Source organism: Triticum urartu, chromosome 1 (assembly GCF_003073215.2).
Source record: "Triticum urartu cultivar G1812 chromosome 1, Tu2.1, whole genome shotgun sequence".
Classification (NCBI taxonomy): domain Eukaryota; kingdom Viridiplantae; phylum Streptophyta; class Magnoliopsida; order Poales; family Poaceae; genus Triticum; species Triticum urartu.
Window position 1 is genome coordinate 394910352 of NC_053022.1, and position 7568 is coordinate 394917919.

Below are 7568 nucleotides of genomic sequence, written 5' to 3' on the forward strand. Positions count from 1 at the left end.
GGCCGCGGCGCCCGCCTCCCGCCTCCTTGGGCCCCGCCGCGTCGCGCCCAGCGGCGCGAGCGAGCGAACAGTCGTGAGCCGCGGCGCCCGCCTCCCGCCACCTTGGGCCCTGCCGCGTCACGCGCGTCTAACCGCCGTCGCCCGCGCCTCCAGCCACCGCTCGCTAGGGTTGCTGTGTGTGAGTCGGGGTGGAGAATGGATAAGATGTGTGTGTGCTAGCTGAGGTGGTGTGTCAATTGGATACGTATGGATGTATATGCGCATGTATATGGAGAGTATATGGCTAAGTATTGGAGAAAATGGCATAGATAGATGTACGAGGAAGTTGTAGTGGCATATTTCGAACTTGAGTTTTTGTAATGGCATTTTTCCAACACGTGAATGTTGTAGTGGCATAGATCCAATTAACCCATAAGAAAAATCATAAATGAGGAACATCCCATATACAAAATGTGTTAAGTGATTTTGCATCACCAAAGAATCTGATTGAGATAAATTGGACTTGTTATTCTTGAGGACCCTGCATCCTCTACACAGATAGGAGTCATTCAAAGCATCCAAAGTGTGAAACCGTCGAAGAACAAGTTTGTACCAGTTCGGAGATCACCACAAGATCTACCCTGAGTTGTTGAGTTATAAATATGCCCTAGATGCAATAATGAAGTTGTTATTATCATATTTCCTTGTTCTTGATAAGTATTTGTTCTCCATGCTATAATTGTATTAACCAAAAACTCAAATACATGTGTGAATACGTAACCAAACACCGTGTCCCTAGTGAGCCTCTACTAGACTAATTCTTTGATTTAAGATGGTTAAGGTTTCCTAACCATAGACACGAGTTGTCATTTAATGATGTGATGGACATGCCCAATCATAAGCTTAGCATCTGATCGTGTCACTAAGTTCAAATTGCCATAGCTTCCTTAATGTCAAGTATCTATTCCTTAGACCATGAGATCATGCCACTCCCTAATGCCATAATAATGCTTTGTGGGTATCAACCGTCACTTTGTAACTGGGTGATCATAAAGGTGCTCTTCAGGTATCTCAGAAGGTACTAGTTGGGTTGCATGGATCAAGACTGGGATTTGTCACTCCATGTGACGAAGAGATATCTCCGGACCCTCTCGTTAATACAACATCCTAAGTAGTTGTGGCACCCCGGCTCAGAGCGACCAGTTTACCATGCATTGCCAGCCCAAAGACCATGTCTTCTGGCAACACACAACATCTTGGTACAGAAAAACAACCACTTTATTGATGCTAGCGGAACAGAGTTTACATTACAACAGCCGTCGAGGCCAAGCGGCACACTCGGTGTGGCTGAACAATATGTACGTTATTTAGTAAACATAAAGGGGCCTCGATCCGAACAACTACATGGCAGCGGAATAACGTCGTGGCGGAAGCTCCATATCACAGGAACACCGATGTGGACACGATCTAGACTCGAACATCGCTCCTCTCCAACGATACTTTCCTGAAATCTGGCATGACACGCCAGGTCAGTACATTGAATGTACTTGCAAGCTCACAACAGGCATAATCATAATGACAAACAATATCATGATATTTAACCAATTATTAATAATGCAACACTATATGTCAACATGCTGTGATCATGCTCGAACGTCCCTCGGGACAGCTTACCAACTGTGATCATCTCTGGATCACAAACACACCACCAAAGTGGTCTTTCTCAAGAACAACTCGTGATCCTTACGACGATCACAACCACGACCATCATTTGGTCCCAAATGCCTCGATGGCCTTTCTGCCATCCATCAACAATGCAAAGTTCATAGCTTAGTGTGCAATTTTTATTAAACGTTGACTCATGGTGGGACCTACTACGAGGTGTCCGTGACCGTGGACTCGGCTATCGATAGATTACACACTCTGCAGAGGTAGCACACTGTACCTACACCACGAAACCCATGGCCTCACACTCCCATTCGGGTGGACCAACGGCATTCCGACAAAACCCTTCCATTGCCACAACACTCTCCCGCCCACTCTGACCCAAATCCCCAACGGGCTGGTCCTGGGTGGCCCCATGAAAACAGAGAGGGTTCATATCTGAAATCATGGCACTCAGGCCCTAGTGAGAAACATTAAGCATAGCAAAGTCATAGTAACATCAATCTCAGAACATAGTGAATACTAGGGATCAAGCCCTAACAAATTGACTGGATTACATGACAAATCTCATCCAACTCCATCACCATCGAGAAATCCTACAAAGGAATTACTCACTCCCGGTACTGAGCACCATGGAATTGTTGATGAAGACGGGTTGGTGATGACGATGGTGAGGAATCCCCCTCTTTGGAGCCCCGAACGGACTCCAGAACAACCCTGCCGATGAAGAATAGGAGGTGGCTGCAGCTCCATATCGTAAAACGCGATGAAACTTCTCTTATTTTTCTGGGGAAACATAATTTATAGGCTTGGAATTAGGTCACACGGTCGCCCGTGGGACCCACAAGACAACAGGGCACGCCCTGGGGGTAGGTGCTCCATGTTGCCTTGTGAGCAACTGGTAGCCCCCCTCCGATGGATCTTCGTTCTAGTATTCTTTATTTATTCAATTAAAAATCCCCACAAAGTTTTGTCCGATTCTGAGAACTTTTATTTCTGCAATGAAACAACACCATGGTAGTTCTGCTGAAAACAATGTCAGTCCGGGTTAGTGTCATTCAAATCATGCAAATTAGAGTCCAACAAGAGCAAAAGTGTTTGGAAAAGTAGATATGACAGAGATATATCATGAGGCTACCACCTCCTAGAAGGTTTGTGATTGTTTCCTCGGTGGCCCCTTTTTTGGGTGTTTGTGAAGAGGTCCAGGCTGCTTTTTGTGGAGATTGCGAAGTGGTTGTGGAGATTGTCATCTCTGCAAGGGAGGAAGACATAAGGAATGGGAGCTCATGCTTGATTCGGCGAGGCTCTTGGAGAATAAGGTGACATTGTTTTCTTTTGAGGGACTTTGTTAGTACTCTACTTCTCCAACAGAGACTAAAGTCACGGTGGATACTTGAACTTTGGAAAAACATCAGTTCTCTCTTGTACCCTTTACTTTATGCAATCCATACTGGCTTCTATTGGTATATCTTGTACTTATTTTGAATTGCTAGCTCGTATCCTTTTACTGCTCATGCTAGTCAGCTTAAGTTGTTAGTGCACTTAGTTGAGCCTAGCATATTTAGGATTTGTTCCAAAAGTATCCCCCTTGTTCATTTTCGAATTAGGATGAAGCCAAATTATAAATGTTTTGAAATGCCTATTCACACCTCTAGGTGACATCTTGCTCCTTTCAAGTGGTTTCGAGTGGATTTGACTTGGAGGCTCCAAAGGAACTAGGGTTTTGCAATGGTTATCCCTGAAAATACACGGAGCTTCCGAGAGATGCTTGGTTGGTTTTGCATGAGTTTGGAATTTGATATGGAAGCACTTTGATAAGGAAACTCATCACCACATTCTTTTCACCCCTTTTAATAGTATCTGCATACCTATTGACTCATTGTGATATTGGATCACTAGAAATATGAAAGGTATGCATTTTTTCAAAAAATACAAGAGCGATGTCATATCTATTAGAAGAAGTAAAACGGTTCACGTCAGGTGCCGCACATATACTAGACTTTGCCTATGGCTATGAAGCTAAAAACAAATTAAACATAAGCCTCCATCATCTTGAACCACCCTATCAAAGGCCAAATCCCTCTGCCTGACCATCTCCTTAATCATGTATGTTGTGCTTGCCACCGAATTGTACTCCTGTTTAAAAATTCTGCCATCCCGTTATGTCCAAATTTGCCAGGTGCTATAGAGAAACAACCCATCCAGATTCTCCCTGTTCGACCCTGGGACCTCCCTTTGGCAATGTGACCACCAATCCACTAGCTTGTCCGATGTGGGGTTGTCAGTCAGCTTGAGAGTTTGCAAGCCCGACCATGCCACCATAGCTCTCTGGATCTTCCTCGCAAAACTGCAGGGGTGGAACAGATGAACTATAGACTCCTCATTGGTGCCACACATTGGAAAAATGGGGCTCCCCATCCAACCGCGATGAAGTAGCTTTCTTGATGTAAGTAACCTGCCATGAGCTAGTAGTCAACCACGAAAATGGACCTTGTTGTCATCGTCCTTCTAAACAACCCTGAAGTTGTGGTGAGCAAAATGATCCAGCAAACATCACTTTGTATGCCAACCTAGTAGCATAAACGCCGGACTCAGTCCAATGCGAGCGAACCTCATCAGAAATACCAGGGTTGAGTTGCACTTCCCTAACCTTGAGCCAAAGAGTCATGAATTCTAGTGCGACACCATCTTCGGAGAACAGAATGTACAAGGGATGGTCCGATCTTCATGGTGTAGGATCGATGAATAGATGGGGATAACTAGCTGCAAGCAGCTGAAAAATAGAAAATAAGAGATTATGACCCGACGAGTAGGATGCTAACTGTAGCCTGCAATCTGAAAAACCGCTGATCCACAACCCGCAATACTACCCCACACAACCATGCTCAAGTCATGGAGCACAGGATAGGTGCAACCCGCAAGGGAAACCACAAACTCTAACCTACACAACACGATATAGTCATAGAGCATACATTAGGAGCGACTTCTCAAGGAATCACGAGAATAAGGATAATAAGATTTCTCCAATCTCAGTAGGAGTCTATGTCTTTGGTTTTTATAGCAATGGAAAAAGTTCCCAACGAAGGGAAGAGCTAGCCTATTTATAATAGGGACACCCCCCGGATAGGTGTGAAATCAAACTAGCTTAGTTGTGAAAGAGAACCAACTTTGGTGTGACTAAACGAGCTTCGAAACTTAATGAGGTAGCTTCATGAAATTTCTCATTGGAGGTGGTTCGTTGTTCCTGACCAAAAAATGTTCACTGGAGTCGGAGCAATGTTTTTTCAGCAGCAAACTGGAGTTTTGAAAATCTTTCACAAGTTGGGATATCTAAACTCGTACAAAACGTTGTTTCATCAGTGCCAAAACATAGTTTTCTCAGCAGACAACTTATTTCCTCATGAACTCGCAACTTTGTTTCTTTGTCATAAAACATTGTTTCAGCACATGCTAAAAATTTTGTTGGCCTTCTTCGATGTTGCACCTGAGTTCAACCAACAATGAAGGAGGTGAAGGCAACCATGGTTTCAAGGTCAAATGATAACTAAGTTAGCATTCACCTGATCGTGTATTTGCTTTGCATGGCTTCTTGTGGTTGGACTGCTGATGATTGGTGGTGTGGTGTCTGTGGTTGGCATGTCCTCATCAGATTCCTACAGCAGCATTGTCGAGTTTATTCCACAAAAGGAACTCATCCATCTGTTGTCAATCAGAGCCATTTTCCTGGTGATGTTTTCCCTAAGGGAGAGCCTTAAGATGCCAGGTGCAAGCACGACCAAAGGTTGCCGCTGCAACGAATCGGGTTGCCAAAACTTTGTTGTGGTCCCATCCCCAATCCAGATGATAGTGGACGCCATGAAGATGCCGTTGTGATTGGAAGAGTAACGCCCTTGATGCGGCTATAGCTCCCACGTGTCGAGGCACGACTTAGAGGCATAACCGCATTGAAAGCAATGTCGCAAGTCAGGCAATCATTACAACATCCCATGTAATACATAATAAAAGGGGGAGATAACATAGTTGGCTTACACTCGCCACGTCACATCAGAGTACATAAATAACATCCATCAAGCAAACACTCATGGCCCGACTACGGTGCCAAAATAGAAAAGAACCCAACATGCGACAAGGCCCTGAATCAAACCCCAACTAGGCACCACTACTGATCATCGGGAAAGGAAACATAGTAACGCTGAGAGTCCTCGTCGAACTCCCACTTGAGCTCGTACTCGTCACCTGGAGCGGAATCACCTGGACCTGCATCTGGAATTATAGTATTTGTGAGCCACAGGGACTCAGCAATCTCGCACCCTCGCGATCAAGACTATTTAAGCTTATAGGAATGGATGAGGCAAATATATGTGGAGCTGCAGCAAGCGACTAGCATATATGGTGGCTATCTTATACGCAAAAGAGAGCGAGAAGAGAAGGCAAGCGCGAGCGAGAAGCTAGAAGGAACAACCTGCGCAAACATAACTCCAACACCGTGTCCACCTCCCGGACTCCGCTGAGAAGAGGCCATCACGGCAACACACATGGTTGATTCATTTTAATTAATTAAGGTTTAAGTTATCTACAACCGGACATTAACAAATTCCCATCTGCCCATAACCGCGGGCACGGCTTTCGAAAGTTCAATCCCTGCAGGGGGTCCCAACTTAGCCCATGACAAGCTCTCACGGTCAACGAAGGAATAGATCTCCACCCGAGTCACACCGATCAGACTCGGTAACCCGGTACAACAAGACAGTTCGACAGGTTAAAACAAGACCAGCAACACCGCCCGAATGTGCCGACAAATCCCGATAGGAGCTGCACATATCTCTTTCTCAGGGCACACTCAGATGAGACATCCTACGAGTAAAACCAACCCTCAAGTTGCCCCGAGGTGGTCCCGCAGTCTACTCGGTCGGACCAACACTCAGAGGGAGCACTGGCCCGTGGGGGGCTAAAATAAGATGACCCTTGAGTCTGCAGAACCCAAGGGAAAGAAAAGGGTAGGTGGCAAATGGTAAAACCAATGTTGGGCATTGCTGGAAAAGCTTTAATCAAGGCGAAATATCAAGGGGTTCCCATTATAACCCAACCGCGTAAGGAACGCAAAATCCGGGAACATAACACCGATATGACGGAAACTAGGGCGGCAAGAGTGGAACAAAACACTAGGCGAGAGGCCGAGCCTTCCACCCTTTACCAAGTATATAGATGCATTAAGATAACATAGCAATATAATGATATCCCAACAAGTAAATAAATTTTCCAACAAGGAACGGCTCCAATCTTCACCTGCAACTAACAACGCTATAAGAGGGGCTGAGCAAAGCGGTAACATAGCCAATCAACGGTTTGCTAGGACATGGTGGGTTAGAGGTTTGGCATGGCAATTGGGAGGCTGAAAAACAAAAGGTAGGCATCGTAGCATTGGCAAAGCAAGAGCGAGCAAACTAGCATAGCAAAGATAGTAGTGATTTCGAGGGTATGATCATCTTGCCTGCACAGTTGTCAAAGTTGACTGGATCCTCACAAGCAAGCTCAACGGGCTCCTCGGTAGCGAACACATCTCCCGTCTCTACCCAACAAGACAAACAAGCAACAAGGATACAATCAACCACGGGCAAGACCAAGCAATATGATGAAATGATGATATGCTATGCGGGATGCGATGCGGGATGCAAAATGCAAGATATGACAGGAAATGCATGAACCTGGCCTCAACTTGGAATTCCAAGGGTGCCACTGGATAGAGGGGATGAAATCTCTTGAAAACGATATAAAGATCATTGGAATCGGAGCTACGGTTTGGAAATGGCAAGCGTTTTAAGATATGACACCGGTCTGCGATTTACAGCAAGTAGGCATCTAAATGCAACAAAATAAACATGCTACAGCCACCAAACATGAAAACAAAGTACATGGCAGTGATT